The sequence below is a fragment of the Pinus tabuliformis genome, chromosome 8, assembly GCF_031772625.1.
Source record: "Pinus tabuliformis cultivar Carrire ecotype Pingquan chromosome 8, CPIR1, whole genome shotgun sequence".
Classification (NCBI taxonomy): domain Eukaryota; kingdom Viridiplantae; phylum Streptophyta; class Pinopsida; order Pinales; family Pinaceae; genus Pinus; species Pinus tabuliformis.
The window spans coordinates 60,801,869-60,826,080 of NC_142294.1; positions in this window are offsets into that span (position 1 = coordinate 60,801,869).

The window sequence follows — 24,212 nt, forward strand, 5'->3', positions numbered from 1 at the left end:
TAAGGTGACTTATGGAGTAAATATAAAAAATGTTTTATTTATTTACCATACATCCACTTTACTTATATTTTTATTTGTTTACACCCTTACATGTATATAAGGTGACTTATGGAGTAAATATAAAAAATGTTTTATTTATTTACCATACCTCTCATTTATTTATTTATTTATTAATTTACCATACCTCTTTTATAAATATGGTATTTGGCCCATAGGATTCACTTAAATAAAACCTATTCTTGAAAATGGGCGAATGGATTCACTTAAATAAAACCTATTCTTGAAAATGGGCGAATGGAAGGTTGTAAGTCCTAATTTCAAGGGCTAAATTTACCTTTTTTACCTTCTCCCTTATAATAAGGTGGGCTATTTGAGGTGATTTGTAAAAATGTACTATGATACAAAATATTCGCCCACTAAAAATTTAAAACCCCTTAATTTCGCCAAAGGGCGAACATTCGCCCCTAAAATTATCCTTGCACATGACACAGTAGGGAGACTAGAGTGAAGACAGTGACAAATTACTGTGTAACAGTGAAGTCTATATTTCTTTTTGGAGGAAGTCCCGAAATTTATTCAAGGAATATGTCGTGAAAATTTTGTATTACAGGTATACTTTCTAAGGAAGCATATTTTTCTTTTTTGTTGGCATATCCTATCTGAATTGCATAGTTTTGGCATCCTTTTCTATTACACTTTGCTAACTGAGAGGTGGTTAATGGTCTTAATTTTAGAGGCCTTAATATACCTTGAATTTCCTACCTCTTTCCCTCCTCATCCATGTAGAAAATAGCTTTGTTTTTACAGTTTATGAGGGACCAATTATTTTCCAACAAGTCCATGCTTATTAGAACGTCATACAACCCTAGGGGCAATACATTCAGGTTTGCCACTAGGGACTGACCTGCTATTTTCAAGGGGCATTTGATGACCCTGGACAACACACATCTTTTTTTCCATGTGGCTAGCTGTACTAACCAATGATTTTTAAACTTAACAGCTTGTAAACAACATCGTTCTACTATCTTAGGACTAACATAACTCAATGTAGCTCTTGGGTCAATTAAAATAGATATATTTTGGTCAAACATTTTACCTTCGAATTCCACCATGATTGGCTGGTATTCCCTCTGATGGCCTTCAATGGCAGCGTTGATTTTTGGGATGCTTGTGGCCACTTCTCCTACAGTTGATGCTTCTTGAATCTGTGAAATCTGATTAGTTCCCTTGCGGTTGGGATAGTTTTTGACATAATGTGGTCCTCCACTGATCCAAAATGGATTCAGTTTTGCCTACAGATCAAAGTCTTCAAATGTAGATGAAAGTGGTATCAGAGTAGCGAAGCACAATCATTGGATCAGTCAGATCAACGAATGAGAGTGAGGGAGATAGATGGCTAGGATTAAGTCACACAAAATAAAGTTAAGAAATGAAGAGATCGGATTAAGCCACATGTTAGTAGAACATAGGAGTAGTATTCATAAGCAGTTATCTCCCATGCTTATAAAATGGTAAACGATATTCCTCAATTTCACGCGATTAACCTTAGTGGGTGACACGTAGCACGAGAAAACCACTTTTCTCGCGCACTTTCGATCTGATATCCATCGTGTAAGAATTCACGTGAGATTGCGCGATAGCCGTTGGATCATGTGGGATTGATCGAAGGTGGAGATTGGCCAAGATACTTGGCGAACAGGTGACGCGATAGCTGTTGGATCGGACGAGACTTGGTAATGGATATGATAAAATTTTATTTATTTTGGTGTCGGGATCTCCGCCGGAAAAAGGCCGGACGATCGGGGTCAACCCCACGACTGCCAGCCCTTTGATTTTATGTTATTGCATTATCCCACATTAACTGTAGTTAGACTCAAAATTTCAAGCTGAATGCATTAGCGATGTCCATTTTCTTATTTGAAACTCTGTTTTCGAGTTCATACCTGGAACAACAATTTGAAAACAAAATAAAGAGGATAGCACTAGAAGCGAAAGGACCAGGAGACGTAGCCAGAAATTCTGGTGAACTCCTTTATTAAATTTGGCTGTGTTGATGTGTTTTCAAGTTGTTTATGTGTTTATGTTATTCACAATATTTTCAATTATGTTGCACTAAGTAACATAAGAGAATTCACACATAGTCTATAATACCTTTTTCATTAACGGATCAACTGGTATCAGAGCAGCAAGGTTTTTAAGGTTTGAAAAGTGTGTGTGGAGATTTGAATGCTTACTAGGTTGAGGCTTGGACGAGGTGAATGTGAACTTGTTGAGGTGAATCCAGATATTGGAAGGGTCTTTTCACAAAGAAGGATGGCAGATGAAACTCCACTTGGGTCAAAATATCAATTCTTGGATAGTTTCATGACAATACGTGCAATGGTGGAAGAGATGTATCGCGAGTTTAAGAAGAACAAAGATGAAGACACTTCATCACCTAAAGATCAAGAAGATAAGGGAAAGGGAGGAATTCTTCCTCCACCATAGCCTCCATCATCACCATCATCGTCATCATCATCCTCTTCTTCTCATAAATCTAGTCCGTCTAAGAAGAAGAAGAAGAAATCCCCTTTGATCAAATTAGATGTAAAATTTGATTTTCCAATTTATGATGGAGAACTTAACGCTGAAAAGCTTGATAATTGGATAAGACAAATTGAAATATATCGCAGGGTGTAGAAAGTTGTTTCAGAAAGAAATAAGATCCAGCTTGCTAGCCTTCGACTTGGAGGAACCACACTTGTATGGTGGGAAGGCAAGACACAAGTAGAATTTGTTTATGCTATTAAAAAGCAATTTTATCCTTTGGCTTTTATGCAACAAGCAATGATGAGTTGGCAAACACTACGTCAATTAAAAGGTCAAAGTGTTCAAAGTTATAATCAGGAATTTCGTAAGAGAGCTTTAACATTAGGCATATCATTGGACTCACCAGAGACATTGTTGAAATACATAAGTGCTCTTCATAGTTATTTGAGGCATACTATACTTATGTTTAATCCAACTAGCTTAGATGATGTATCGGTTCAAGCAACTCATCTAAAAGCTAGAGGAAAAAATGTAACCCAAGATGTTGGGAAATCATCCAAACCTATTGAAGCAAGAATAAAGGCAAAAATAAACTTAAACGGAAGGAGAAGAAAACAAACACTATGAAGAAGGATAAACCTTCATGCACTTATTGTAAAAAGGAAGAACACGATGAGGCACACTGCTAGTCATTGCATCCAGAATTGAGGCCTAAGAAGTTTGGGAGTAAAGAGCAAAAGAATGTTACTGCTATTCAAAAGGACTTGGAATCTGATTCAAGTGACGAGGCAACGGTTATAGCTACAGGTATAAAAGGTAAAGATTCTAAAGCATCTACAAGTATTTCTTCACATTCTGTTGATAATGATAATGACGAGAGGAAACGAAATGATCTATTTCACATTAGAGTCATTTTCGAGCATACTAAAATTGATACTTTATTTGGTAGTGGGTCACAAGTTAATTTGATTTCTGAAGAAATTGTAAAGAAGTTGGGTCTAGAAACAAAACCTCATAAAAATCCATATCCATTAGGTTGGGTGTGTGATGAAACTAAGCTACAAGTTACGAAACAATGCAAACTTCATTTTGCTATTGGGTCAAAGTTTGTAGATGAGGTTGAGTTAGACATAGTCCCATTGGACATATGTGGAACCGTATTAGGAAGCCCATACTTGTACGATAGAAATGCTATCTTCTATCGAACTGAAAATAAGTATCAACTCACTAAGGAAGGAACTGAATATATTGTAAGGGCTCATAATCTCAAATATAATTTCTCTCTCATAAATTCAGGACAAATGAAAAGAATTGTAAATTCAAGTAAACAATTTTTACTTATGACTATAAAAGAAAAGGATATTGATAAATCCGATGCATTCCAAGGCTGTAATCCTAAACAAAAAGCACATCTAGTTAAAGTTGTTTCCGATTATGATATTTTGTTTCAGGAACCTAAAGGGCTTCCACCCAAGCAAGAGATAGAACATGAGATTTATTTGCAACAAGATGCTCCACTACCTAACATTGGTATGTGCAGGTTATCAGCTCTAGAGAATGCAGAGATAAAGAAGCAGGTACAAGAGTTGCTTGATCAAGGGTTTATTTGACCAAGCACATCACCGTGTGGATCACCTATTGTGTTAGTGCGAAAGAAAGACGGTTCGTGGAGAATGTGCATTGATTTTAGAGCATTAAATAAAATCACAATAAAGAGTCATTATACTCTTCCTCGTATTGATGATTTGTTAGATCAGTTAAAGGATGCAATTTAATTCTCTAAATTGGACTTGCGAAGCAGCTACCATTAAATTAGAGTTGCAGAACAGGATGTATGGAACACTGCTTTCAAAACGAAGCAAGGACTCTATGAATGGATGGTTATGCCTTTTGTCTTAACTAACGCTCCTGCTACATTCATGCGAGTCATGAATGATGTATTTAGACCATTAATCGATGATTTTATAATAGTCGTGCGAGTCATGAATGATGTATTTAGACCATTCATCAATGATTTTGTAATAGTCTATTTAGATGATATTATTGTTTTCAGTAGAACATGGGATGAACATGTAAAGCATGTAAAGCAGATTTTAGATGTTTTGAAAAGAGAAAATCTCTATGTAAAACTGTCAAAATGTGGATTTGGCAGAACATCTTTGAATTATTTGGGTTATATTGTAAGGGCTAGTGAATTGAAGATAGATCCCTCTAAGGTCGAAGTCATTGTAAATTGGCCTAATCCCAATACTGCTACAGAAGTTAGAAGTTTCTTAGGGGCGGCACAATATTGGAGACACTTTATTGCTAACTTTTTTTTTATTGCAGCTCCTTTACATGCTTTGACAAGTGTGAAACAGGTGTTTTAGTGGGGACGCAAACAACAGAAAGCCTTTGACACATTGAAAGAAAGGATCAGTACAGTGCCAGTACTAGCACTGCCAAATCTTCAACACCCATTTGAGCTCAAGACACATGCAAATGAATATGCCATGGGGGCAGTGTTGATGCAACACAGAAAACCTATATGCTTTCATTATGCTACATTCACATCAGTAGTAGTTAACTATCCTACATATGATAAAGAAACATTACATAATGGGTAAAGAAACAATCATACACATAGATCATCAACCACTACAATACTTACACTCAAAAACTAAATTGCAACAATCACGACATTACAGGTGGATGGATTTTATACAACAATTTCATCTTGTTATCAGATATAAGAAGGGCATACATAATACGGTTGCAGGCATGTTATCAAGATCTATTATAAATGCATCCATAATACTTGAGCATAATTCAATAACTCATGAAAGTTACATTGAACAATATGCTCAAGGCACAGGCTTTAAGGATGTATATGCAACTTTAAGTCATTGCAAGTAGGTAGAAGAATTGGATTATTTCGTAAAGGACAAACTCTTATATCATTTGGGAAAGTTATGCAATCCATAAACTGAAAGAGTTAATATAATTCGAGAAGCACATACTTCTCTCATATCAAGTCATTTTGGTGTAAGTAAAACAATTGCACAATTACAAAGATTCTGCTATTGGGCACGAATGAATGAGATAGTTTCTAGATATATTAAAGGATGTACTATGTGTGCTACAAGCAAGCCAAGTAATAGAAAATTAGGCTTGTATACTCCACTTCCAATTCCTTCTTGTACATGGGAAATTGTTTCCATGGATTTTGTTGGGGGATTGCCAAGTGTAGAAAGAGTCATGGTTATTTGTATGTAGTTGTGGATAGGTTCAATAAGGTGTACTTTGACACCATGTAATAAACAGTTCATAGTTGAACAAACTGCAATGTTGTTCTTTCAAAATGTATGGGTTTTTTTGGGTTACCCACTTCTATTGTATCCGATCGAGATTCTTGATTTGTCGGGAAATTTTGGTCAAGTCTATGGGAGTTAATGGACACAAAGTTAAAGAAGAGCACGACATTTCATCTGCAAACAGATGGTCAGACAGAAGTGGTCAACATGATAGTGATACAGTTGCTTCAAGGATATTGCAGCAAGCATCCCAAACTTTGGGATGAGCATTTGTGTTATGTGCAGCATGCTTACAGCCATGCAAAACATTCTTCTACTCAGGGATCTCCTTTTGAGACTTTTTTTGGTTTTGGACCAAAGTCTCCCTTGGATTTTGTCTTTGGTAAAGACACAGCAGTTGATGGACACAGTGATGTGGACAAAGCAACCAAGTTCATTGAACAAATCTAGGAAATTCACCAGGCAGTACAGGAATAGTTAGAAAGAAGCAAAAAAAAGTATAACGTGCGACATGACAAGCATCAAGTTGAGCATAGTTTTCAAGTTGGTGATCAAGTTTGGTTGTACATCAACAACGAAATACTGCAAGGGAAAGGTAAAAAGTTGAAACCAATTAGATATGGTCCTTTCAAAATACTTGACAAAATTGGTGAAAATGCTTTCTACCTAGATCTACCAGCTTACATGCAAATCTATTATGTCGTAAATGTTGAAAACTTGCGATTGTATGAGCCCTCATTGATTGAAGATCCTGAAGAGCAAGGTCAACTACCTTTCATTGAAGATATTTTGCCTGAGTATCTCAATGAGCTACAGGGGGACACAATTCTTGATAGGAGGATAAGGATTTTTCAACGAGGAAATGTTGAGTATCTTTGAGTTGGACTCAAAGGTACAAATCCAAGTAAAGCACAATGGATAAAGATTGAAAAAGTGAGGGAAATTTATCCTCACTTACTCGACAACTAAAACCAACTTTTGGTGGACCAAAAGCTTCCAGTGGGGAGGAGTGATCCAAAATGGATTCAGTTTTGCCTTCGGATCAAAGTATTCAAACGCAGATGAAAGTGGTATCAGAGCAACGAAGCATAGTTGTTGGATCAGTCAAATCAACGAACGAGAGTGAGGGAGATAGACGGCTACGATTAAGTCACGTTAAATAAAGTTAAGAAATGAAGAGATCAGATTAAGCCACATGTTAGCAGAACAGAGGAGTAGTATTTGTAAGCGGTAAGCAGTATCTCGCGCGCTTATAAAATTGTAAACGATATTCCTTAATTTCATGTGATTAACCTTAATGGGCAACACATAACATGAGAAAACCACTTTTCTCACGCGTTCTCGATCTGATATCGGTCGTGCAATAATTCATACGAGATTGCGCCATATCCATCGGATCACGCGGGATTGATCGACGGTGGAGATCGGACAAGATTGTTGGCGAACGGGTGACGCAATAACTGTTGGATTGGACGGGACTTGGTAATGGATATGATAAACTTGTATTTCTTTTGGTGTCAGGATCTTCGTTGGAAAAACGCCGAACGGTCGAGGTCAACCCCACGACCGCCGGTCCTTTGATTTTATGTTATCACATTATCCCACATTCACCATAGATTACAACTACATATGGTATATCAATACCATATCACCGAAACAGAACCAACATGCCGAAGGGTGGGACTTGGTTAACCAAGCCACCAATTTTTTTAATAAACCATTGCAGGTGCCAAACCCTTCCTACCATTAGCGCGCAGTCCGAGGTGGTTTTGCATAGGTTGAGGCGGTGTTTGCCAAATAGAGGGTGGTTTTGCAGGGACAGAGGTGGTTTTGGACCATTCCAGGAGCTCTGGAGGTCACAGTGGCCAAATATGGTCGAGTTTATACTCGTTTGACTTGAAATTTCGCGCTGAACGCAGTGGCGATGTTCATTTTCTTATTTGAGACTTTGTTTTCGAGCTCATACCTGTAACAACAATTTGAAGACAAAATAAAGAGGCCAGCATGTAGCCAGAAATTCTGGTGAACTCCTTTATTAAATTTGGTTGTGTTGATGTGTTTGAATGTGTTTTCAAGTTGTTTATGTGTTTATGTTATTCACAATCTTTTTGATCCGTTGCACTAAGTAACATAAGCAAATTCACACATAGTCTATAATACCTTTTTCATTAACGGATCATCCACATCCTCAACATTGTACTGGGGGTCTTGCTGTTATTTCAACTTCAGTTCTGCCTCACTGCTCATGGGTTTTGGATTTATTGGAAAATCTAAATATGGATTGATTTCTATTCATATTTTTGTTTACTTGTCCTTTGTGGGGTCCTTTATTGATTATCGACTTGTTTCCCTTGCTGCCAATAGGGAACTTAATTCCATTTTTGTCAGTCCATATTTTCCCCACATCTCCCTTTTGTCTGCTTTGTTGATATCATATCTAAAATTTTCATATAACCTCATCCATGGTTTTTGGGTTATCGTATTCAAGACGCTCTTTCATGAATAGCGGCAGGCTGTTGATAAATCACTGCACCTTTGCCTTTTCCTCCCATATGTAGGGAACATATCGAAGTAAGGATGTGAATTTTGTAATGAATTCATCCATCATTAGCTGTCCCAATCCTAGATTGTGAAACTCTTTTTCCTTTTCTTCATAAAATCGTTCAGTTAAATATCTTTCCTTAAAATACCTTTGAATTTTTTTCCATGTTATGCTCTGCTCGCTCACTCCACGCACAGTCTTTACTTCTTCCCACCACAGGGTGGCTTTCCCTTGCAGCTGGAAAATGGCCAAGCAAGCTTTTAAATTATGGCCATATTCATACAACTGAAAGTAATTATTCATATTAATAAGCCAAGGTTTCAACTACCTCTTCCTGCTCACCATCAAAGAGGGGCGTTTTTTTTTTTTTTTTTCGAAATTCTCCTTTCAATGCTATCCTTTTTCTTTTCTGCGGTTTTTGTTTTGATGCATTATCATATTTTTGTTCTTGATTTTCTTCCCCTCGTTTCGTCCCTAAATATTCTGTCCGAGATTCTTGTTCACCAGTCATATGCCCGTGTTCTGGGCTGGGAATTGGCTGTCGTGGATTTTGTCTATCAGACAGAATCTTCATAATATTCTCCTATTCCTACATCAGCCTTTTGTTATCTTCCCGCAACTGGGCCATCTCATCCTTTAACTCTTGCACACATTCTAGGATTGCAGTGTTGGAGTTTCATGGTTCCTCTGCCAATTGTACCCATACCTTAGGGTTGTGTTGACGGTGCTGGACCTGCCAACATTCAGGGGATAACCTCGGTATGAAGTCCCAACTAGAACTCACACCATTTGGTGTGGGACGGTTGCCATTGTCTTAAGGATTTGCCTCAACTCTTGCTTTTCAGCACAAGGGAGTGGTCTACTTTGTCTTCAGGAAGTGAGGTTCGCGTGCCTCTTGAGTGTAAGTATACTTGTGTCAATGGTTCTTTCATTGTGAGGGGAAGAGAGTAAAGGTGAGTTCCAGGTTGAAAGGGATCAGTCCCAACTTGGCTAGGAACACATGACACAAAAGGACATACACAGCTTCCGGCAGAGCAGCCCACTAGGATGCGACAGTCACAACATACAAGGTAAGATAACACATACAACACTCACGGATCAGTCCGAACGAGTGCAATGGTTGTTACAACAAGGTTCATGTGAAAGGTCTGTTTGATATCCGACAGAGCAGTCGACACGGACGGGACAACATTAACAACATATACAACACATTTCCATTAATAGATTATGCATTACAACAAATGAAACAGTTTAGATGTAGAACACAAGTTAAAGCAACATGCATTACAAGTGTTATAGAAGTCTGGCGTGGTGGAGTCCTTGGAGCGAAATATAGTGAGTCTTCGAGTGCCGTGAATGGTGTCAAGGCGGGGCAAGTAGAGGTCCACGTTGTGATATACCTCATTGGAATTGGCTCCAGAACTTCCCTTAAACTCTTGAATGTCGAGATAGCAATAGGGATTGAAATGATTCCGAAAATAAGACCACCATCGATTCATCCATTGATTCAACAATTCTTGGAATTGCAGAAGGAGGATATCGCAGAGGAGAGTGAAGCGGCCTACCAGTGACCATCGCTGTGCAATCTCGTTCTGCATATTTCTTCTCAACTGACACTAATTCCAGAAGGAGGAACGGAGAAAAGAATTCCTTCACAGGAAGGGGAAAGTAAAACGCAAAGAGTCAGAAAGATCCCGTCACCACAACGTTTATCAAAAAGAAAATCCAAAGATAATATAACACTGTCATCCCATCCACACGGAAGCTTCCCACTAAGCACGCCAATAGTAAAGCCGTGGAAATTTGAGAAGGGAAAACGACTCTGACATGAGTGTACGTGAATAATTGCCAAGTGACTTGACTATCTAATTGTTTATTCATTTACTACACATCCTTCGAACTTCCATACACCAAATAGATAGTCACACCTGATCATAAAATTTTGTCGTGCACGAATATATGTATTGTTTTGTTTTTATTTACATTTTTAAAGTAGACAATGTTAAAATAAAATTATAAGTTTGAAATCCATGTATCATAATATATCTAACGTCAAATATCTAAAGAATCTTCAAAATAATAAAATTGCTTTATACTTTAAAATACAACTTCAATAATAAAAAGTTACAATTTTATCATAAATTATTTCACCAAACAGCGCAAAAGAAGTCCATACAATAACATAATAGAATAATTAAACTGCACCTATGTTCATACCATCATCGAAGGGACTGAACGAGCGATGAAATCAGACTTGATTTTAGTTGTCGTTATTGAGCAGTAAATAAGATTCCTATGTGCTTCATGTTTTTTTATGATTTAATAAAAGTGAACCATTTTACAACTTCAATAAAAGTTAAATGTAGTTTTAATATAATTTCAAAGAAATGGATAAATGAATATTGATAAATATTGATGAGGGTGCAATTTATCTTTTTTGAACTGCAGGTAATTTTTTTCGTTTTAATTGTGTATGTATTTAGGAAATTATTTATTTATTATTATTATTATTATTTTTTAATGATGATCCATAGTGAATTAGCAAAATCTAATGAATTAAGTTCAGTATATTTATTTTTATTATTATTATTATTATTATTTTTAATGATGATCCATAATGAATTAGCAAAATCTAATGAATTAAGTTCAGTAGAAATCACATAGAAATTTTTGGCTCACATGTTTCAAATCAACAAGTGAAAAAATATGTTAAAACAAAATTTATCAAGATTTTTAAAATTTTAATTATCTTTTATTTTTTATTTAATATAGTTAAAATATATTAAAATAAGTTTAATAAAATTTTAAGATTCTAATTTTTTATTTTATTTAATATAATGAAAATAAATTTATCTTCTTTTAGAGTGAGTGATACAATTTTAATATATAATATTCATAATTTTATTAGTTTAAATTAATTTAAGTTAAAATGTATATTTTCTTTTCCATTATTCTCTAAATAATAGAAAAGAGACTATTTGATGTAGCATTTGTATATATTCTTTGGTGAAAGACTTTTGAAGCTCGGTGAAAGAGTTAAACATGTACTTTATATATACAATTCTTCGCATATATTCTTTGGTGAAAGAGTTCTGAGGCTCGGTGAAAGAGTTCTGAGGCTCAGTGAAAGAGTTACACGTACTTTATATATACACCTCGCATTCTTCGCATATATTCTTCGGTGAAAGAGTTCTAAGGCTCGGTGAAAGAGTTAAACGCATACTTTATATATACACTTCCTCACATTCTTTGCATATATTCTTCGGTGAAAGAGTTCTGAGGCTCGGTGAAACAGTTAAACACGTACTTTATATATCCACTTCCTTGCATTCTTCGCATATATTCTTTGGTGAAAGAGTTCCGAGGTTCTGTGAAAGAGTTAAACATGTACTTTATATATACACTTGCATTCTTCGCATATATTCTTCGGTGAAAGAGTTCTGAGGCTCGGTGAAAGCGTTAAACAATTACTTTATATATATACTTCCTCGCATTCTTTGCATATATTATTTGGTGAAAGAGTTCTGAAGCTCGATGAAAGAGTAAAACACGTACTTTATATATACACTTCCTCTACGATATAAGACCATAAGGCTCGCATCTTCGGTGATCAGTTCTGAGGCTCGCTATATGACCAAAGCAAAGACTAGCATATAAGGCAGAGGCTCACATATATTCTTCGACATTTAAACCTGGGTTTTGAGGCCCGCATCTCCAGTATGCGGGCTGTAGTGGGCACGAGCGATCTGTAGTCAGGTTTGCTGATATCAGGTGCACACATTCCTTATCTTTTTATTTTTCTAATACATATTTGCTCATATAATTTCAAGTATGAATATTTCACCACAATTACCAAAGATTACCAAGGGTAGACCTAGCACAGTTACTCTACAAGGCCTTTATGAGTATATAGAGTCTTTAGAGAAACATAGAGAAGAAAGAGAAGCCAAGCTACAAAAAGAGTTAGAAGCCATGCTAGAAAATAAATTTGCATCTCTTGAAGACACGATCCAAAAACAAATAGAAAATAAAATAGAATTACTGGAGAATAAAATGGAGGCAATGGAGACTAGATTGCAGGTTATAGAAAAACAAAACCAAGATACTAACCAATCATCCCAGCAAGGAGATGCTGATACTTTAGAGGGTCTTAAAATGAAAGACATGATTAAAGAACTAGAAGAAAAAGTTAATAGTTGTCTCACCCTAAATAATGTGGTAGATAAGTTAGATATCAAACCAATTAAAGATGAAATGAAAAAATTAATAGAATTAGACCACGAACGTAACAAAAGGGCCTTCAACCTTATAATCTTCGGTTTAAAAGAGGAAGTAGATGAGGATACTTTAGCCTTAACCCAGAAAGAATTACATAATAGATTACAAATTGAAACAGTGTGTCTCACAGAAGCAACAAGGTTGGGGAAATTAACCGAGAATAAAGGAATACTAATCCGCATAAATATGAGCTCCACTGATCATAAGTATGACATACTTAGTAAAACCTCAAGTCTAAAAGGAACGAGAATATTCATAAATGAAGATATCATTCCAAAAGATTAAGCAGAATTAAGAAAGGAGGTTTAAAAGGTAAAAGAAGCTAGAAAGGAAGGAAAATGGGCAATAATCAGAAATACAAAAGCCTTTATTCGAGATAGAAACCAAAAATATAGTAATCAATATCAATTAAACATGCTCTGGATCTTTTCTTGGAATTGTCAGGGCTTCCCATGGAACAAAGGCCCCAAGCTGAGTTGGATTTCAAATGATGTTGATATTATTTTGCTTGTTGAAACTTGGGAGCACGAAGAATCTAAGGTCCCTAACATAAATGGATTTATGCTATGGTCTACCTGGAACAAGTGATCCTCCTGTAGAGGCATTAGGGGAATAGCTTGTTACATTAAGAAAAACATCTCCCCCCATGCTAGGATTTATAAAAACGACCATCAAAACCAATATAGTTGGATAAAGATTAGTGACATTAATAATAAAAAGTACTACATAGAAATATGTTATTTTCCCCTATCAATTCTAACTTCTATAAGAACAAGAATCTAGATAAAACTAACCCTTACAATGGTTTAGAGAATGATATTTCTAGCCTAAGGAATGACGGTAATATCCTTTTAATAGGTGACTTTAATGCTCTAACTTCAAACAACCAAGCTATTATTCTAAGTAATCATTCCAACCCTAATCCTCTTTGGTTAGACGAAGACCCTAATCTGGCTAGTAGGTACAAAAGGAGCTCTGAAGACCATGGGTAAAATTTGTTTGGGTCAGAGCTAGTCAAGCTTTGTAGTGCTCAAGATCTCATAATTTGCAATGGTCTAAAGAAGTGGCCCAATTCCAACAAGATGACCTGTATCCATGAACTTGGTAGTAGCGTGGTAGACTACGTTATTTTCGATATCCCATTATAAAATGAAATAATAAATGTTGACATCTTAAACGACCACGAACCTGACTCTGATCATAGGCCTTTACTTATAAATCTCAATTTTGTCATGCATAGAGTTCCCATAGAAAATAATACTTACAACCAAAAGAACTTAATATTTGATAGAAATAAAAACGATCACTTTCTAAATGAATTAAAAACTAATTTTCTTCCTTTATCTAGTATAGGCAACATAGAAGACCTCTATCATAATTTGACTACAACCCTCTCATTTTCTATTAACAAGTTCTCAATTGAAGTTTCAAATAATAAAAGAAATAGCAAAACCAATCCATGGTATGACAAAGATTGTAAAAGTGGGAGGAGAGCAATTAAGGAAGCTGTTGATGAATCTCTTAAAATGGACAAGATAAAAATATACAAAGCCCTAACTAAAAGGAAAAAGAGGCAGTACATTCGTTAAAGACAGGAGAATCTCTTACACCTCTCAAAGGTAGCTCCTAGGAAATTTTAGAGGCATATTCTGACTAGGAAGACTAAAGATAATAATAAAATTGCTCTTCATGATTGGAATTCCTATCTTAAAAAGCTTTATGAATCTCCAAATGTCATGGATAACTTGGAAACATTGCTCACAACGAAAGAAGTTTTCTTTTTAGAAGACATTAAGTTTGGGGTTAATCACCTCGCTAATGGGAAAGCTAAAGACATTGAAGGTTACTAGGCGGAAATCTTAAAAATTGGAGGTCTTGTCCTCATCCCCCACATCCACAAGCTTTTCAATCAAGCAGTCAAGCAAGGGTTCCCTAACCTTCAGCTTAGAGCCTCATTATCCCTATTTTTAAAAGTGGGGATACAAATAACCCCTCTAGTTATCGGACACTTATGATCAACCCTCTCTTAGCCAAGTTATATGGTAGTATTTTGGAAAATAAGTTAAGCATATGGCTTGAAAGTGAAGGTAAGCGGGCTAAAGGCCAAGCAGGTTTCAGAAGGCATCACTCAACAACAAACCACCTCGTTATGCTTAGGATCATTGCAGAGGAATGTCATAATGATAAATCCAATTTATTTTGTTCCTTTGTGGACTTTAGAAAGGTTTTCGATACAGTTCCTAGATACAACCTTTGGAATAGATTAGAAGAGCTAAAGGTTCCTCTCAAGTTGAGAGCTACCGCTATAAGGTTATACGAGAATTTAATTGCCAAGCTAAAGAGCAATGAGGGGTGGTCGAAAGATGTTAAGTGTAACATCAAAGTTAAACAAGGTTGCCCCCTCTCCCCTACCCTATTTGGCATTTACATCGATAAGCTCAAAGGCTATTTAGAGGAAGCAGGATGTGATGGCACGATCTTAGTTGGGATAGTGATCATATTTCTTCTCTATGCTGACGATATTGTTCTTTTCGCAAGGTGCCCATCTGATCTTGATAAGCAACTCAGGCTTCTTAAGGATTTCTGCTCTACCATGGGTATGATTGTTAACACTGAGAAAACAAAGGTTATGATTATCAAATCCAAGAAGGACACTTACGCTAATTTTATGTATGACAATAACAACTTGGAGGAAGTGTATTCTTACAAGTACCTAGGAATTGATATTCATCACAAGCTCAACTGGAACCATAGCATTGAGAAAAGGAGTAATGGGGGGTGGAAAGCTTATTTTTGTCTTGAAAATAATTGTAAAACAACAAACCTTGTAATGTGGGATAAAAAGAAGTTCCTCTTTGAAACTTTAGTCACTCATGTTATCTTATATGGCTATGAGGTTGGGGTTGCAGCATCTCCAGATAATCATGGAGAAATATTGAGCAACCAGAAGCATTTTATAACTTATAAACTGAAAATTAAAGTAATACACCCTATCCTATTCCCCTTATAGAAGCAGGTCTTTCCCCTATTGAGAGCTTAACTATGATTAGGTTTTTGCTGTACAAGCACAAACTCAATAACATAGACGATCATAGACTTCTTAAGCTAGCTTTAAATTCCAGCCAAAACCACCTAAGGCTCAATCGGGCGTGGCATAAAGACACAAGGGCCTGGTTAAACTAATGGGAGATCAACGAGAATGATGCATTGCCAAACATTAATAACATTAAAGATATTGTTACTTCTAAGTTCAAAAAAAAAAATGTGGTGTGAGAAAGATTTAGCAGCTAAAAGAAAATTAAGTTATTATAAGAAGGTCATCAACCCCACCTTAGAAGATCAAAAGTATCTCTTTATTTTAACTAGTTCAAAGAAGAAAATTAATATAGCAAAGATTAGAACGAATTCTCATGAGCTCCATAGTGAAACAGGTCATTGGGCAGTTCCTAAAACACCATGGATGGAAAGGATCTGCCATATATGTGAGAATAGGAACATCGAGGATGAAAATCACTTCCTCTTAGAGTGCCCCGCGTACAACCACATTAGATCTCAGTTTCACAATCTTTGTTACAATACTGACCTTCCTAGCCTTTTACGATGTCAAAATTATAGTGAGCTCAGGAGGCTTCTCTCCAAGCTTTTTGAGCATAGGAATAAAATCTTAAATCAAAATAAATAATTTGTTTCTTTAAATCCGATAGACCAATGTTTGGTCTCAGTGGACGTTAACCATCATCATCATCATCAAAAATAAATTAAGTTTTATAATTAAAATGATGATTATTTATCTAGAATAACAACATTTATATAGAGATATTGTTTCTATTATTATTCTTAAATTGAAATTTAAAATAATTTGTTTATGATAATATAGAAACATGAATTTATTTTTGAAAGCTTATTACTAACATATATTTTTTTTAATTTTTATTTAGAGGAAAAGATATAGAGTTAAGATAATTGGTGTGTATATATACTAACACACCAATCTATTGACAATATATACTAACACAACAATCTATTGATGATAGAAAACAAATAACACAACAATCTATTGATCATAGAAAACAAATATTCACGCTGGATCATAGAATTTTGTCGTCGTGCATATATATATATATATTAAAGTAGAATAAAATAAATTGTAAATTTATAATATATATAATTTCAAATATTAAAAAAAAATAAAAGTAATAAAATTATTAAAAATTTACAATTTTATGAGAAATTATTTCACCAAACAACCCAAAAGGAACCCATAAATTAGTATAACAGAATAATTCAACTTCACTTGTCATATCCTTGTAATGACATATTATGTTGGAATTTACCGTTCTTTTTGGAAACATCATTATTATGTATTATATTAACGAATCAAGAATTCGTTAGGGTTTTGAATTAGTTACCTATGACATGTTAAAAAAAATGAGGAGGAAGTATGTAATCATTTTTTATCGGTATTCCATTACACATTCATCTATCATTTTTCTGCATTCGTTTGGGAGAGAAAAGAGGATAAATATATGCTCACGAAAAAGAAAAGATGGTAACAAGCCGGAATTTTTGGAAACATTGTGTTATATTTCTCCAAATTATACAAAAATAAAATAAACAACTTTTTTTAACTTTGAATTTTACCATAAATACATATTATGGCTAATTTTTTTTAAATCGTTTATTTATTGATTAAATATACAAATGTACTACGTGAGGTTGGTATTTATTACCACCTTACTCTACTACTGTTTATTTGCAATCACATTTATATGATTACAAAATGTACATAGTTTGATTTATTCACATTTAAGTCTAACTCACATCTTGGATTCCCAATCCAAGAGCTAGCGGGGGATTTTCTACTGGAGGTTCCGAGTTGCTCTCCAACTGTTTGCCATTTCACGAGAAGATGTGCCCCATCGACGGTTCTCCTTGGCCTTCCCCATCGGACGATCGCCGACTCCTTCCTTTTCTTTGGTGAATGGTGTACTCCTCGGCAATTGTGATATTTCTTGTTTTGTTCAGCAGCAAAGCTTTGTCTCGGCTCCAGCTCTTGGCTCTGTGTTCCCTTCCAGTTCGCTCATGTTCCGGCCCTCTGATGGCTCATCTTCCTTGTACGCCCTTTGGACCCTTCTGGCTTCTAGCTGGTTGCATGGTGCTTCAGGTGGCTCTATTGACACTCTCCAGAGGTTTTTCACATGGCTCCCTTATACATGTAACTAAATATTCAATGGTTTATATATTTCTCTTTCTCGCTTCAGTTTATTGGTTTTTATTTTTATTTTTTTATATAGCTCTAGGCTTTGGAATTTCTCTAATAGAGTTTTCTTTATCCTATTTGTTTGTTGAGGGTGGTGATCAAAGCATGGAGGGCCTTCCCAGTCAAAAATCCCCAAGCAAAGCTAGTAGCACATTTACCATCCCAAAATCACTTCTTCTTACCGGGTAAAATGAATGTATTTTCAGTTTCACTGAGTTCCAGTCTATGGTTTCATAGGCTTTCATCGCCTGTTACAGATTTCTCTAAGAGTCCTGTTTGTAGTGCTCTTTCGTTGAACTTTGCACAGAGTATAAATTTTATGGCAATAGAATTTATTCCTTTGGTTCATATTCGACATTGTAGCTATTTGTTGAGTAACCTTGTTGGTTTGCCTACCCATGAAGGCTATTGTTTTTCCATGGCAATACATATGTAGTTTCGGTAATTTCTTTGGTTGGACGGGTTTATGGTTATGAGGTTTTGAGTCCTATGTAATTATTGATAAAAATACACACCATTTTGCAACCTCTATATATTATCCCTCTTTAGGTTTTGTTTGGTTGATATTAATGAGAATTCTTCATGATACTCTTAGTGTTTAAGGTGCTATTTTAAGTGTAAGCTACTCGTGCTACATCTAGCTGGACAATTCCATTCATTTATAATTTCTGTTTTCTGTCATGAAATTGGGGTTTATCCAGATTTAACATTTCATCTTCCAGTGTTTTCATTTCTTTACTAGAGCTAATACTTCAACATTTTCATGACAGTTTCCAATTTTACCAAACTGTGTTTAAGGAAGTATATGTATTTTTATGGTTCGAAAAACTTTTTTCCACTTATTTATCACAACTTGGTTCTACTATGGTTACATTTGCATGGTTTTGCAAAGTGGTTACTTGTTAATTTACCGCATTCCGAATGGTAGTTTTGTTTCGAGTTCTGCAACAATGGAAATACAATAGACTCATAGGTAGTCATTTCTGTCTCTTTTACTCTCAGCTAGACATAGGAAATTTTAATTCGCTACAGGGTTATTTCTTCTAATGAAAAGAAACTAAATAAGTTTATGCCAATGTCATTTCTCGAAATTTTTTGTTGAAAAGTATGCAACAAGAAATGCTTGTTGAGAATGCAACAAGATGATGGAGCTTAGTGAAAAGAGTCGCCTTCACTAAGTGGGCCCGCAGGCAAATTATGGCGCAAGTTCTATTTTTTATCACAGTGTGGGTGATCACAGTGTGGGTGATCACAATATGAGTGATCATAGTGTGGGTGACCACAGTATGGGTGACTACAGTGTGGGTGACCACAGTATGAGTGATCACAGTGTGGATGATCACAGTGTGGGTGATCACAGTATGAGTGATCACAGTGTGGGTGACCACAGTGTGAGTAATCACAGTGTGAGTGATCGAAGTCTATTTTTAGACTGGCTGTCAAAAATAGAAAAGTCAAATATTATTGTCTCATGTTAATATTTGGACTATAAACTTGATCTTATTCTCTTGGAGCACTTCAGGATGAGCTACGGATGTGGTACATGCAGATCCCAGAGGGAAATACGTGGTTACCTATGGGATGACTAATATTTTCATGCAGTTCTTCAGTTAGAACTCAAGTGAGTTGAGTTTAGTGGACTGTAGGTGCAGTTGATGGAGTTGTGTTCAGTTTAGCCTTGTTAAACTAGTTGTATTTAGTCTAACTGATCAATAGACTAGAGATGAGTTGGGTGAATTAGTTATTAATTAATTCACAAGTTATTAACTCATAATGCAACTATAGAATACATCATTTAACTCAGTTGCATGTCAGTGCATGTTCAGTTCAGCAGGGACAAGTGTTAGAGGATCAGATTGCTATCAGTTGTGACTATAGTTGTGCATGATGATTTGCACAATTAGAGGGATTGAGTATGCCAATGAATTGGCCAATATCAATTATTGTAGCCTGTGCTCACGTCCAACAGAGTGTGAGTGATTCTTTGCAGGTGAAATACGAGTTTGGTAAACCATTCTCATCAGTTCTTGAGCAGGTATTGAGCTGTGGAGGCAGGCAAGCAGCGGAGGAGATTTGGAGATAAGATCTGAGCTATATTGTGTGTAGCAGGTGGAGCTGGTACTGGATTGCTTGTGATAAGCATTGTACTTTGTAATGTTACATGACTCAATCAATATAATATACAGATAGTGTGGGGTTTTTAGCGAGATGCTTTCCCCGGGATACATACTGTGTTAATGAGTTTGATTGATGCTTCTATGTGTGCCTATGAATGTTTCTGCTTCTGTAAATTGATGATCAACGTAGAGGAGGTTATGTATTATTCATGTTCCGCTTATAAGTGTATAATCAGGATAATCTCTGTGAATATGTGTCATATTATTCAAAATTTCTACATTTTTCATTTATTTCAACTTAAGCTTCTTTTCTTAAGTGTTCATATTTCCAGAGAATTTCATGCTTCTTAAAGTTTAATTTGTAATGAATCCCTAGCCTTTTTTATCGGTTTTTCCCTTGCATTCTTTTGCTAGGAAAATTACACCTACTTCATTAAGCAATTATAGTAAAGCTAATATATCTAAATTTTGACTTAACTTCCTACAGTAGTGCCTCCTTTCCTTACTTTCAGCAGAAATCCATTCTCTGGTTATTTGTCAGAATATTTAATTTAAGTACATAATTATAAATATAACTCTACTATAACATTTCAATCCATCAATTTCTACAGAAATACAGAGTCCTATTCTTAACAGTGCATTCCATATTTCAGAGTTTAATACTTATCTGGATTTTAAAGATTTTCTTTTACTGTGGTTCACCTAAACTAGTATCAACTATTCGTTGGCAATTTTACTCCCAACTATGAGACTTGCTTTCCAGCCAAAGTCTCCCCTCATGCTCTTGCTCACAAGATAGATGCTTTCTTGTAAGACTTATCAGTCACCACATCTGCAGCTATCTGGTCACCACCAGACTTAGCTCTTGAATTGCTTGACATATCAGCACGAAAACATTCCCTTCATTTTCTTCTTTTCTCCTCTATTATCTCAGGTACCAAAAATTACCCTCTTAATCCCCTTCCTGGATAATTCATATTCAGGGGAGTAGTTAGGGTTAGGTAACTACCTATCCTATTTCTTGACATGTGATAGTTACAAGATTTGTTAACACTCCATTATTTGTTTCATTCATAACTTATAAAATCTTAAATGCATAAATTTAACTAATAATAAAATCCAGTTTTTGTTTTACTGAACTAAATAGCTAATTACAATTTTCTAGGGACATCACATCTCCCCCCCTAAGATTAAACATTGTCCCGATGTTTTTTTGCTGCAAACATATATGGGCAAGTCTCCCTCATAACATGCTCATCCTCCTAGGTAGCCTCATCCGGCCCAAAGTGTTGCCATTTCACTTTAACCTGTGTGATAACTCGTTTCCGCAACATTACTTCTCTCCGATCGAGTATAACCATAGGTTCGACCGAGAACTTGCCTTTTGGTTCGACCTACAAGAAAAAAAATTAGTCAGTCCTTTTTACGATTAGTACTTTTCTTTGACAAATTTATTAAAATTATTTTACTTGTATATATTGCCAATTGATTATATGCTTAGGATCATAAACATATTTTTTTAACATGGAAACATGGAAAACGTTGTGCACACGAATGTGGCTAGGCAAGGCGAGCTGGTAGGCCACTGGTCCAATTCGCGCTAGGATCTGGAAAGGGCCATAAAATCGGGGTGCCAACTTAGCACATTCGCTCCATTGTAATGTACTCTTCTTAGCTCGTACCCGTACATAGATGTGATCTCCAATTTGAAATTCCTGGAAATTCCTTTTTTAGCCAACAAAGTTCTTTTGTCGATCTTGAGCGGCCTTTAAATTGGAACAAACCTTCTTTACCATCTCCTCCATTTATTTTAACATCTCGGGTCCTAGCATCAACTTATCCTCTGGCCCTCCCCAAATCGAAGGTGTTCTGCACTTGCGCCCATACAAAACTTCAAACATGCTCATTTGTAATGACTTATGATAGCCATTATTATAAGAAAATTCTATCAAATGTATGTAATCCTCCCATTTGGATGACCGTTGCATTACGTAAGTTCGTAACATGTCCTCCACTACCTGATTTAGTCGTTCGGTTTTCCGTCCATTTGAGGGTGGTAAGAAGTATTGAAATGCAGCTGTGTGCATAATCCCTCAAATAAATCTTTCCAGAAAGATGATGTAAATTTTACATCACGATCAGAAATTATAACTTTCGGCAATCCATGTAATCTAAAAATATTTTGCATGAATATGTTAGCAATCTGTACAACCTTGTAGGTTGATTGCATTGGTATGAAATGAGCATATTTTCTCAACTTATCCACTACCACCATTATCGAATCATTTTTCTTTTTGGACTTAGGTAGTCTTGTAATGAAATCGATGGAAATGGTCTCCCATTTCCATTCCGGAATTGGCAGCGGATGCAATAATCCGGTTGGATGTTGATGTTATGTTTTCACTTGCTGACATTCTAGAAAACGAGTCAAATACTCGGCTACATTCTTCTTTATGCCAGGGCAAAAATATTCTTTTCTAAGCACGATAATCAGCTTCTGGTATCCAAGGTGGACTGCATATGGAATCTTATGATATTCATCCAAAATTAAGTCTTTAATATTTTTTTGGTTAGGCACATACATTCTTCCTTTATAAATCAACATACCTTCATGGTTTATTTCATATCCCAGCTGTTGTTCGTGGTTGTTTGAAACTTTAGCTTGCTGTCCTAAAAATTGATATTCTGGATCACGCCTGACTGCCTCTTTAACCAGCTCATTGAAGGTAGTCCACACCTCACTAAAAGAGACTTCATAAATATAGTGTACCTTCCGACTCAAAGCATCCGTGACTTGGTTCTCCTTACCTTTCAAGTGCTTGATATCAAAGTCAAAACCACTTAAAAAGTCGACCCAACAGGTTTCTTTGGTATTCAAAGAGGGATGCTTAAAATAGTTAGTTAAGCTATGATGATTAGTCATTAAGATAATTTTTTTACCCATCAGATAATGTCGCCACATCTTTAGTGCATGAATAACAATTGTTAGCTCTATTAGTGTCAGTACTTGCATCCTGCCATCAGTTATCAAAATTCCTCTTTTCATATCATTTTAAGGGTCCCATTCAATTTTTTTATCATTCCACTAGGTCATGCAAAAAATTAGTCACTGATGGTAGTCCTAGTCCAACAAAATCACTCTTCCCTAAATGTGATTACTTGCTGTCATAGTTTCATATCTTTTTTATTGTACATCATCCATAAATTTAATTTTATCATGCCATTTGTATCAATCATGAGGTCATCATTTCAACTTGAAATTCAGTCCTTCGAGGTCTCATTAGGTCTTTAGGGTTTCCAAGGTTCCAATAAAACTCCATTCCATTGCATAAGACTAACAAGTAAAGGGTGATCAAATAACATCTCTTCACCATGTGAAGATGATTTGTAAAGAGAAATTATTATTTCATGATGTAATTTTGAGTTCAAATGTAAATTTTTATATTTTCAGTATGTAATTTTATGTTATTCAATTTGTAATCAGTTCATGACTCCCAAGCTACCAACTTAGAGTTCCACATGCAAAGCATAAAAATGTCAAAGTCAAATGATAACTAGGCTGGAAGAGATTTCCAATGAGCTATCACGAGCTCAATTTGGAGTTCAGGAAGGCTTCCAAAAGTTTCCTGCAAGAGCACACTGCATTTATGCACCCCCATTTTGCACTTTGTTTACCAGTATTGGGATAATTGATTTTTGAGGGGCTATACTTGATCATTTTTAGTGTTTGATAGGTCCATTGTGTAGCCAAGAGAGATATATTTCCAACGAGCTATCATGATCTCAATTTGGACTTCGGGAAGGCACTCAAACATTGATTCGAAGTCGGCACTGCACGCCTGGCACTGGCACTACGCACCTAGTAGATTGAGGGCACACCTGTAACATGCACTGCGCACCTACCCAGTTTCACTTGCAAGATTCAAAAGTTTGTGTAGGTCCTACAAACCCTCAACAAAGGGTTTCTCCACCTCCTATCAAGTAAGTAACATCTAATGCCACCTCTTAAGATTCCTAAAGGAAAATTTTAGTGGTTTTTGAATCTTCTATAAAGAATTGGTGTCGTCCTTGCTAAAAACCCTAGTTTCATTCCAAATTTCCAAATATACTTCATAATAATTTCACTACCCTTTCTACATATCTAAAAACTCTATCCCTAGCCTTACACTACCATTCCCTTTCCCTAGAGCCCT